Genomic DNA, 10,456 nt, shown 5'->3' with positions numbered 1-10,456 from the left:
CTGGAGACTTATATCAGGCAGAACATCACTGTGGGGAAGGCCTGGTGAAGCAGATCTGCTTACTTCTTCATTGCCAGGAAGCAGAGAGAGGGAGGAAGAGAGAGGAAGAATGGATAAGGGGCAGGGAGCCCAACACACTCTGCAAGGACTCACTGTCAATCATCCACGTCCTCAAACTACACCCCACCTCCTGTCCAAATTCCACGCCCCCCCAGTAGTGCCGACAGCTGGAGACCAAGCCTTTAACATATGATCTTTTCAGGGACGGTGAAAATCCAAAATACAACATTCCACTGCTGAAGCCCAAGGCTCATGTCCAGCTGACTGCAAAATGCATCTGGTCCATCTCCAGGGGTCCCCAAGTCGCACAGTTCCAGCACTGTTCAAAATTTCAAGTCCAAAGTCTCCTCTGAGACTCAAGGACAGCTCCTAGCTGTGAGCCCCATACACACCCAGACAAGGTGTATGCCTCCAACCACAACGGAACAGGCAGAGGGAAGCCTCGCAGCACGGGGAGAGGGGAGGAAGGTCAGACCAAAGAAGACTGCGACCCAGCAGGGACCAGGCTGAACGCTCTAGCTCCACTCCTGCATCCGGACACTCCGTGGCACGACGGGAGCGCCAACGGGCTTGGGCAGCGCCCCCCATTACCTTGACAGCTGCGGCCCGCCTGACCACTCTCTGTCCCTGTCCTCAGCAGACACTCCCCCTTCCCGGACCTCTGACCTCCTGCAGCCTCCTGCGCTGATTCGCTCTCACAGCTTCCCGCGTCACCCTCTGAGGGCTGCTGGAGGGACTCTGGCCCTGCCACATACCTCCTAGCCTCCAAGACTGCCTTTTGGAAGCTCAGTAGAAGCTTCTGTGACCCACAACTCCTGCATTCCACCTGCCTGCAAAACCAGGAGCAACGTCCCCGTCCGCTGACAGCAGCAACAGTCACCAGGCCTGCTTGAGCTGTGGTGGCAGTGACCTCTGCGTGGGGTGGCCTGTAGAGCAGGACGCCCAGGCTCTCTCTTCTCGAAGGACAACAGGTTTGCACTTTCAGACTTTCAGCCTGGGAGGGGAAGGCAGTCTTACTGATTCCCAAGATGCCCTCAGGCAGCTTTCTTCCCATCTCAGGACAAGCGCTTGACCTCTTTCTAACGGCTCCGACCTCTTTTACAACTGTACCTCCATGCCAGCAATTTCACCCAAGCTTCTTTTCTGGCAAAACTGCAAGCTTTTCTAATTTCCCACTCTTCTTTTGCACCCCATTCTCACAGTTAATCTAAAGGCAGACGACAACACTCATGTCTCAGCCTGAATTCTGTACCACTTTGAAATCTTCCCCACCAGGTTAATTAATCCATCCCCTTTAAACTCAGCTCCTCAAAACCTCAGGGCAAGGACAAAATGCATACAAATTCTTTGCCAGAATGCAACACGAACGGTCCCTGCCTCCGGTAGAGTCCTTATTTCCAACTGAGGCCTCGTGAGCATGGCCTTTACTGTCTGAATTCCTACCCGCACTCTGGTCTTCTGACCTCCACCAGCATTCCCCTTAAGTTCCACTTACGGCAGGCTAAGGTTTTTTTCTATCCTGCTTCCCCAAACCTTTCAAGTCCCCTGTGCAAACCAGTTCCAAAGGCTAATAAGCCACATGATCAGGTATAGTCACAGCAACGATCCCCACTTCTTGGTACCAGTTTTCTCTGTTAGTCAATTGTCTGTCACTGTGACAAAATACCTGAGAAAATCAAATTAAGGGAAGAAAGATCTACTTTGGCTCATGGTTTCAGTCCACAGTCACTTCACCCGTTTCCCAGGCTGCGATGAGGCAGAACTTCATGGTGCAGAGGGGGCACGGTTCAGCAAGGCTGCTCACCTGGTGGGAACCAGGAAGGAGGAAGGGGAGCTCCTGGATGCCTCCCAAGGGCACCCCTCAATGCCTGCTCCCTCCCACTAGGCCTTAGCCCTAAGGGGTCCACCGCTCCCCAGAAGTGCTGGGGACCAAGCTTCAACACGTGAGCTGGGGGAGGTATTTACTGTCCAAAATATAACGTATCGAAAGTAATTGGCCTAAAACTAACTGGTTGATTGAAATTTCTAAGAACTTATATATTCTGAAAAGAGATATAGAATCATTAAGAAAGAGAAAGCCTATACAAAGGGAAAAATGTTTCCTCAAAAAAGAATTCTCAAGAAACCTGTCAAAAACACAGATTCGGAGCATTTATCTAAAATAGAGAAGTAGTGTATGTAATCATACCAAAGACGCCCATCACAGTCGTTCTACAAAGCAGAAACATGAATACGACCTAACGTTCAACAATATGGGATTAATTAGACATTTCTCATGTATTTCTACATAATGGAATATTACACAGCCACTGGAAATCATACATTTCAATATAATAAAAGCTATGGGGAAATGTTTGTGCTGTGATATTAGTTTTTAAAAGGTACAAAACTCTACAGAGTAAGATCTCTATTTTGTGAAGCTATAAGTACATGTTTGGATAAAAATAGAGAAATAAAAAAAGAGTAAGTGAAGGGACGGGAGAGAGAAGGAAAGAAAATGAGAATACAATGAAGTACATCTAAATGAATCATTCAAGCATCTTTTTGCATGACTTTTGCTCATAAATGTCTACATTCATGATAATAAAGTAACATTTACATAAATAAATTTAAGTAACACAGTGAAGGAAATGCTAAGAGGAGGGGTTTGCATAGCTGTTGGGAATGAGCTCTCCACAGTAGGAGGACCTCCGTAGACTTGAACTTAGTCCGCGTGCATTCATTCTTACCCTCTCAGCCACGGAACCCACAGGGGAGGTGCCGGGCCACCTGCGAGGTGGTCTTCCTGAAGGCACCTTGCACACCTACCTCCACAGTCCAGGCTGATTTGCCACCAGATTTGTGTGACAGAACCCATCAGCGCTCAAACTCACTTGGGGTGCTCTCTGTACGTTTTCATTATAGTTCCTTTTTATTTTTTTCTCCTCGTTGTTGTTTTACAACATCATTTGAAATAAAAAAATCAAACAGATGTCAATAAATTTATCATCGCGGGATTTTCCTGACCACCCAACCTACAGAGATTGTTCTGCCTCATCTTCTTGATTATTCACCGGAGACTCTCCTGGGGATACATCCATCATAACGACCACGAGGTGGGGGGGGACAGTTCTGCTCTTGCACTCCAATGTTTTATCTCCTCACTAACTTGAGATTTTTGAACATCTGCTGCATGTCCACCTGTTCTGCAATGAACATTCTACATACATAAGACCAATCGCTACCTGACTTTCATCTTCCTGGGTTAAATATTTACTTAATAAAACTAAGAAATCTACCACGCGCCAGGCATTGGTTGGAAATTACCTCTGGCTTTGATCATGGCCGTGACTGCAGGTGAGACCCAGCACCCGGAGTCTCCAAGGGCCTCAGCTCACCAGTGACACACTGCACTTTGTGGGAGGCAAAACCCGGGCCCCAACAGCATAAGCTGGGCTGGTCTCATGGTCTGGCCTCTGGACTCAGACTTCTGACTCCATCTTTCCTCTGCAGGACGCCCGTCTGTCCTGAGCTCAAGGTCCATGTGGCCAGGACCTTGGAGTGGGAGGGCTGGGTGGTGGATTGTCCTTGTCTTCTAAATAAAGCTGTGTAACTTGAAGGAAGGAGGGGAGGAAGGACTTCCCCTAAGAGAGGGATGTCAAGTATCAGCCACTCACCACGCCCTTATGAGGGCCTTAGTGCCTTACCAGTTCCTATAGACCCACCTGCTGACAGCTCTCAGTTTTACATTTCTAGTCTACACGTCTCTCTTGAGCTTAAGACTTACAGATTGGAGAGCCTACTCAGCATCCTCTTAGATGTCTAATAGGCGTCAGATATCTACCATGTTAAAAATAGAACCATTGATCCTTCCTGCCCTCCATCTGACCTCCTATTCATCTTTGACCAATTGCCAAACCACACTTAACATTAAGTCTATGTGACTGAATCCCATATTTCTGAAGACCATCTCATCTACCCACCACAAACTGGGCCTACCCACAAACAGTTCTTACTGGGATTCCCCCAGTGCTCACCCTTCGGTTTTTCTGATTCTACTCAATGTTATCTCAAATAGTTTTCTACCAGGTAGCCAAAATGATGCTGAATGAGGGAAATTGAAAAACATGTTCTCCAAGATCTAGAACCAGATGAAATGTGCCTACTCACCCCTGTTATTCAACATGTACTAGAAGTTTTGGCTGGAAAATTAGATAAGAGAAAGAAATAAAAAGCATACTAATAAGAAGAGAATAAATAAAATCCCTGCGGGAAGATGATATGACTCTAAAAAAAACTAAAAACTGGAAAAATCTAAAAATCCAAAAGAATCTTAGCCCTGATAAGCAAATTCAGTAGGGCTACAGAACACAAAATCAGAAAACAAAAATCTACAGCATTTTATACAGCAATAATGAACTTGCTGAGAAAAAATATGATAGCAATACCATTCATAATAACTATAAAAATAAAATATGTGAAAATAAACTTGACCCAGGAATAGAAAGACTTCTATGGGGGAAAAGTACAACACTGATCAAAAAATGGAAGAAAGCGCACACAAAAAGCAGAATGAATGAGTGAATGAATGCCCGTATTCGTGGACTGGAACAATTACATTGTTAAAATGTCCATACTTCCCAAAGTGGTGTGCAGATTCCATAAAATTCCCATTTAAATACAAATGACTTCATAGAATTAGAAAAAAAAATCATCAAATACATATAGAAGCACAAAAAAATCCTGAATAAACAAAGCAATCTTGAGCAAAAAGAACAAAGCTCGTAGCATCCCAATCCCTGACTTGAACACACTCTCCAAAGCTATGATAACCCAAACAGCATGACACTGCACTAAAACACAGACCACTGCAACATACCAGAGATCCCAGAACAAACCCCCTCGTCCACAGACCGCTGATTCACAGCAGTGCCAAAACATAGATCGGAGAAGGAAGAGTCCCTTCAGGAAACGACGCTGGGGAAACAGGCTATCCCAGGTGGAAGACTGAGACCCCACTGCTCTTCATCCTACACAGAAACCAGCTCAACACGGACCAGAAGTATCAATGGAAGGCTTGACACTATTAAACTACAGGAGAAGAGCGTGTGAGAAACTCTTTCAGACATTGACAGTGGTTATTTGGGTAAGTCCTGAAAAGCATAGGCAGTAAATTAAAAAAATGACTATTCCATGAAATAGAAAAGGAGGGAGCCTTCCACATTCATTCTGTGAAGCTAGTATCACTCTGATACCAAAACCAGACAAAGAGAACTTCAGGCCAATATTTCTGATGCACATAGATGCAAAACTTCTTAATAAAATACTGACAAAGAGCAATAAGACAGGCAAAGAAATTAAAGAGATACATATAGGAAAAGAAGAACTTAAATTAGCTCTATTTCCTGAAGTGTGATTCTATACTTGGAAGACCCAAAAAGCTCCACCAGAAAACTTCTAGAACTAGTAAGAATTCAGCAAAGTGGCAGGATAGAAAACCAAAACCCATAAATCAAAGGCATTTCTGTATATCAGTGACAAATCCTCTGAGAGGGAAATGAAGAAAACTACCCCATTTATAATAGCCTCAAAAAAAAAAAAATAAAATAAAATACTTGGGAATCAACTTCACAAAAGAGGTGAAAGATCTATACAATGAAAATTCCAGAACCCTAAAGAAAGAAATCAAAGAAGGCCTTAGAAGATGGAAAGATCTACCTCGCTCTAGGATAGGCAGAATTAATATTATCAAAATGACCATACTACCAAAAGCGCTCTACAGATTTAATGCAATTCCAATCAAAATCCCAGTGACATTCCTCAGAGAAACAGAAAAAGCAATCACGAAATTCATCTGCTAAGATAAGAGACCCAGAATAGCTACAGCAATCCTTAGCAGGAAGAGTGAAGCAGGGGGCATCACTACACCAGACCTTAAACTATACTACAGAGCAATAGTAACAAAAACAGCATGGTATTGGCACCAAAACAGACTGGTAGACCAATGGTACAGAGTAGAGGACACAGAGAAATGACTGGGTTGTGAGAGCCTTAACCCAGTCAGTGAATTGTCCCCTGGTGGGGTTAACTGAGTGGTACCTGGAGGCAGGTGTGGCTGGAGGAGCCGGTCACTGGGGTGTGGCTTTGGGGCTTACGTTTGTATATAGCTGTGTGTACCAGGGAGAGAAACACTCTGTATCAGTGTTTGGAGATACCCACATTCCACCTAGTCCAGAGCACCAGATTCCTCCGTGTGTGTGTGTTCCAGTCTATGGTGACAGAAATATGGAAGTCGTTGCCTGGGTTTGAGGATGGGGAAGATTGACTAGAAAGAGGAAACTTTTCAAATAATGGAATTATCTTCTCAAAAAACATGCAATGTACATTTCAGTATAACAGCTCCAACTGAGTGGCTTTTTAGGAGTGCCCCCTGGCCCTGGTTGTGGCGTTACCCATGAGCTGTCCTGCCTCCCTGCGGCCTTACCTCCTGCTACTCCCCCCAGTTCCCATAGGCCTTCCCTACTCTGCTCTTCTGTTTCAGCCACAGGGGTCTCTCACCAGCAAAGTGAAACTTCTCCTGCCTCAAGGACTCTGCAATTGTTACTCCTTTAGCCTGAGGTCTTTTCCCCAGCTCTTCCTATGACTGTCTCATTGTCTAGATCACATATCAAATGTGCCTTCCTCCAAGAGGGCGTTCTTGCTGGTTTAATATAGCTTCTCCTTCCCTCACCTCATGGCCCTTTATGACTTGCTTGGTCTTTGCAACCAGTGAAGATGGACATGTAAGTAGAACTCTCCCGAGTCTGACCAAAGGTCTTTAAGATTCTGCATGTCCACAACTGGTAACTTTTTAATGTTGTTGGTATTCCATTATGTCAATGTGCCACAATGTGTCCTTCTGTTCATCTTGTTGATGGGAACTTGAGTCATTTTCAGTTTGGTGATATTACGAATAAGACTCCCATGAATCTTTGTGAATAAGTATTTTGTGGATCGAGTTTTCTTTTCTTTTCTTTTTTTTTTTTTTTGCAACACTCAGCAAAGAAGGATATTTGCAAAGTCTCTCATACCATAGGACTGTCAGTCTTCTAATTATTCTATTCTGGACTACCTACCACTCTTGGTGGGGAAATGCCTGATTAGCTTTCAATGACATTGAACAAATAATCATATTGGATATCCAGGTAACAGCCTGACGGAAATGGTAAGAGAGATTCCAAGAACACTCCGTACACCAGAGGAAATCAATCTGCTTTAGAAACTTCATAGAGAAGGTATATCCAAAGAGGCCCTGAATGAAAAAGAAGAGAATTAAATGCAAAAAAATGATAACTGAGGCCAAATGTGAAATTCATTGTTTCACATCACTGAAGTAGCTAGAGAGAAACCAAGCGCACTTCAGAGTAAGACACATAACCAGGAACAAAGAAGGGCGTTGATAATGATAAAAATGTCCATTTTAAAGAAGATGTAGCCAGCCCTAAATGTGTACACATGTCATAACAGAACACAAGACTGATAAGCCTGGAGGGAGGAACATAAGCCAGGGGACCCCCCCCCCATTGACCAGGCCTTGGGCAAGAGTTGTCCAGAGGAGGATGCCAGCTCCAACAAGATGGCTTCCTTCAGCTGAAGGAAACTTCTAGAGGGTCTTGAGGGAGGAGGGTCTGTCCTGAAGCAGGGTGGCCAGGGGACCACAGCATTCACTAGGTCAGGTCCCCATATCAGCTTGTCATATTGGAGATGCCTGTTAAACACTCAGCTAGATGTTGAGTCGCAAGTGGGTACGAGATTTGGGAGCTCAAGGGAAATGTCTGGGCTGACGACAAATTTGGAGTCGATAGCATGGACATGACGTTTTAAAACCATGAGACTAGGTGAGGTCACCCAGGAGATTAACAGAAACGCAGTCCCCCACCTGGACGGCGGAGCGCTTGGAAGCCGAAAGGGAAGAGCAGGGACCGGCCACGCAGTGCACCAGGGGCAGCCAGCGGGGTCAGAGGAGGCGGCGGCGTGGTGGCCGGAAAGCCACGGCGACCCGGGTCCGCAGGAAGGACAGAGAAGGCGCAGAGCCCAGGTGTCAGGGAGGTGAGCCGCGGGCTGCGGAAGCCTGCAGCCAGGTGGGAGCCCTGGGGAGGAGGGGAGGAAGGAGAGGAGGCGTCAAGGTCGCTGTCGCGGGACACCTCTCCCACCCAGGAGAAGGGCAGAAGGTGACGCAGAGCGGGTCGTGGGAGGGGGTCGGCTGGGGGCTGCGGGGGCAGAGACGGGGGTGCGCCGGGCTGGGGGAGCCCGGGGATGTGCCCTTCGCCGGGCCACAGCGAGGAGCGCGCGCGGGGCCGGGGGGCGCGTCCCGGGGGTCCCTTGGGTCCCTGTGACCCCCTCTGCGCGGGCAGCTCCGGCGTCGCCGCGGTGAGGAGGGGGGCGCTGGGGACGTGGGGGCAGAAGAGGGGGAAGTAGAGAGGGGCACAGAGCCGGGCAGCACCAGGGCCCAGCACGTTAGCGCGCCCGAGGAGCGCGGCCGTCCCTCCTTCAGCCCTTCTCCTGAGTCGGGGTGAGCAGCGCTCGGTCCTGGGTCCCTGGGAGCACGGGGAGTCCGCGCTGTCGCCCTGGAGGAGCGCGGCTACCTGGGGCTTCATCGGGAGCGCGTCTCCGTGTCCACGGTAAGAGGACCCACAGCGTCGCTGCTGAGGCCATGAGGCCCCACTTCTCGGGGCAGCGTGACCTCATCGCCCCAGCCCTGGTCTGGGCGGCTCCGGGGCGGGCACCTGCGTGTCCGCAGGCAGCGTTCGCCTCTGGACATCTCTGAGAAGGGCAGTGGCCTTTCTTCGAGCAGTGAAATCTGCCCCCTGATAACTTTCACCCAGATTACTCATTTGGCCACACTGAAGAAACCACCCCATCCTTTGTCTCCTACCAGGGTCCTCTTTAGATTGGGTCAGCATCCGGCGTCGGCACTCTGCACCTTTCCAGCACATGTCCACCGACCTGTCTTCCTGACTGGAACCATTTGTATTCGCAGAAGAAAAATTCTGGTCTCAGTACCTGTCACCTTCTGGAGCCTTGGTGCTGTTAAAAGTCTCCCCTTGATGGTCTCCGCAGAGGAGCGTCCGTAATCAGTGCTCCTCTAGCCCAAACCATGCTTTGCTCTGCTTTCCCTTCCTTCCTTCCTCCTGGAGACAATATCTCGCCATCTTGCCCAGGATGGCCTCCAACTGCGGGGCCCAAGTGACCCTCCTGCCCCGGTCTCACAAAGAGCTAGGATACAGGCATGTGCCGCTGCACCTTCCCACAACAAGTTTTCTTTACCATGTTCTGTGGAACTTTGATAGATCTTGATGATTGTTCCATGAAAATGGTTTTATATAGTGAAAATAATTCTGGAAAGCTATAGGCAAGAGTCAATGGTTCCTTCACCTAGAGATATGTTAATGTGCCATGAATTCCCCCCGAGGGCGCTGGAGTGCATTTCCCAAACCCTCTGGTTAATAAATGTATTTGTGTGTGTTTTGTGTGTGTGTGTGAGTGTTTTTTGTGTGTGAGTGTGTGTTGTGTATGTGGTGTGTGTGTGTGATGTGTGTTTTGTGTGTGTGTTGTGTATGTGTATGTGTGTGTGAGTGTGTGTGTTTTTTTTGTGTGTGTGTGTGAGTGTGTGTGTGTTTTTTTTGTGTGTGAGTGTGTGTTGTGTATGTGGTGTGTGTGTTGTGTGTGTGTGAGTGTGTGATGTGTGTTTTGTGTGTGTTGTGTATGTGTATGTGTGTGTGTGAGTGTGTGTGTTTTGTGTGTGTGAGTGTGTGTGTGTTTTTTTGTGTGTGAGTGTGTGTTGTGTATGTGTTGTGTGTGTGTTGTGTATGTGGTGTGTGTGTGTGAGTGTGTGTGATGTGTGTTTTGTGTGTGTGTTGTGTATGTGTATGTGTGTGTGAGTGTGTGTGTTACTAATTTCCTCAGACTAGCATCTCGCAGAATCATCTTTGGGAAATGCTGGCCCAAGAGTGTTTCTCAGAGTTAACTAACACATGACACATACAATATTGACTTAGATTACTTTATTATAAAGTTAAACAGATAGATACAATCATGAGCTAGGTGAAAATTCCACTCCTTATGTTTATAGATCTTCCATATGCAACTATAAAACCAAATCCCTTAACAAATTAAATATAAGCAAAAGAAAATTCAAATTGATCGTATTAAGTTAATGTAACATGTAATAATGTTTTGTTTAACCAAACTCAACAATGCAAAATTTATTGATAAAAACATCTTATTAACTTAGTTCTGATTTTATGCATAATAAACTTGCTTTTAAATCATTATCATATCATTGTCCATATTTTTCTTTCTAAAAAAGGAACTCATTTATCCAAAGATTTCTATTTGAATGGGTCAATCAATGCAAATAAAAATGCAATAATTTCTA

At 46.4% G+C, this 10,456-nt stretch overlaps 1 non-coding gene across 1 annotated transcript; it reads left to right on the top strand.

Moving 5' to 3' along the window:
• The first annotated feature begins 3,350 nt into the window (after nt 1-3,350).
• LOC114108556 (small nucleolar RNA ACA64) lies at nt 3,351-3,486 on the top strand. The gene has a single exon (XR_003585499.1). It is a non-coding gene; the product is annotated as a small nucleolar RNA ACA64 (small nucleolar RNA).
• Nucleotides 3,487-10,456: the final 6,970 nt, after the last annotated feature.

This window comes from Marmota flaviventris, chromosome 10 (assembly GCF_047511675.1).
Source record: "Marmota flaviventris isolate mMarFla1 chromosome 10, mMarFla1.hap1, whole genome shotgun sequence".
NCBI lineage: Eukaryota > Metazoa > Chordata > Mammalia > Rodentia > Sciuridae > Marmota > Marmota flaviventris.
This window is presented reverse-complemented; position numbering and strand designations above follow the sequence as displayed.